The sequence below is a fragment of the Pseudorca crassidens genome, chromosome 7 (genome assembly GCF_039906515.1).
Source record: "Pseudorca crassidens isolate mPseCra1 chromosome 7, mPseCra1.hap1, whole genome shotgun sequence".
Taxonomy (NCBI): domain Eukaryota; kingdom Metazoa; phylum Chordata; class Mammalia; order Artiodactyla; family Delphinidae; genus Pseudorca; species Pseudorca crassidens.
Window position 1 is genome coordinate 30,522,226 of NC_090302.1, and position 1,436 is coordinate 30,523,661.

Consider the following 1,436-nt stretch of genomic DNA (forward strand, 5'->3'; position numbering starts at 1 on the left):
ACACCACTTGGTTAACTTTCTCTTTGTGAATTTTCTAAAATCACCAGTAATATTCCCCATCAGTTGTCACCTTAACACAAAGAAACATGTATTAGAACATTTCAATCTAAGATTTGATCCCAGCTGTGGCTTAGTCTAGTTGGCCACAGTCATAAGCTCAAATGTATCACAAAAGGGAGGACACAGACTGGCATTTTAGAAAGATTGTCTCCATCTGTAGGTCCTAACCCCAGTAGCTTCTACCAGGTGCTTCTCTGTCTTCTTTGTTTGTGAATGAGGATTTTTGTTTTGTTGTTGTTCTATTGTTTTGTTTTTCAGAAGTGTTTATGAATCACTTTTGTATTCTTGCGGATGAGTCGTGGAGGGTGGGAAGGAGGACCAGAGCTGAAACCTTCCATGGTCCCTGCCATTTATTCATTCATCCCAGTATGTGATACATCTATTCTTCTGACTGCTAGAAGGCAAGTAAAATATGGTTAATTCGCTAGTACCTGGTCTGCTGGAAGTAGGAAAGTCTGAATTTGCCGCTACTTATTGCACACCTATTTGGTACCATAAGCAATTTTGGAGAGGTAGCAAAGAGTTAAGTGCATATATATGACCCAAGAAAGAGCAGATCCCATTATCTTTTTATACACACAATCGGGCCTATTTCCCTGGGTTCAAAGGTTTACCTATTAAAACAAAAACATGGAGCGTCCCTGGTGGCGCAGTGGTTGAGAGTCCGCCTGCCGATGGAGGGGACACGGGTTCGTGCCCCGGTCCGGGAAGATCCCACATGCCACAGAGCAGCTGGGCCCGTGAGCCATGGCCACTGAGCCTGTGCGTCTGGAGCCTGTGCTCCACAACGGGAGAGGCCACAACAGTGAGAGGCCCACGTACCGCAAAAAAAAAAAAAAAAAAAAAAGACAGACATGACAGAAATTCGATACAGGGCAGTCAAGACAGTCGAGGCCAAGGATGTGTGGTATGCGTGTGTGTGTGCTTGTGTGTGTGTGTGAAAAAATTACCAGTACCAATACTATTTCCTTGATTGGCCCTTTTATGGGTGCAAGATAATCTAGAAAATACCAATTAATCTGGCCAGAAGGACTTTTAAAAATATACTAAGTACTTCATGAAGTCAAAAGACAGCATGAGAAAGAATAACATGATGCCTCAAGCTCATTTCAAAGGAGTACCACTTGACTCAAGTTTCTACAGGTCACAGAAATCTTTTCATATGATGGAAGTTTTTGATGTTCATTTTTTCAGGGCCTTGTATTCCTTCTAAAAATCCACGATATAAAGTAACATCAGGTAAAATTCTACGTATTTCCAGTCATTAAGATTTTCTGGAAGGAAAATTGTTACCTGCATTTGAAAAAGCACAGTGCTCCTAACTTTTTAATTTCGTGATTAGAATGAAAACCATGGAAGCTAAGAGAATGATGCAG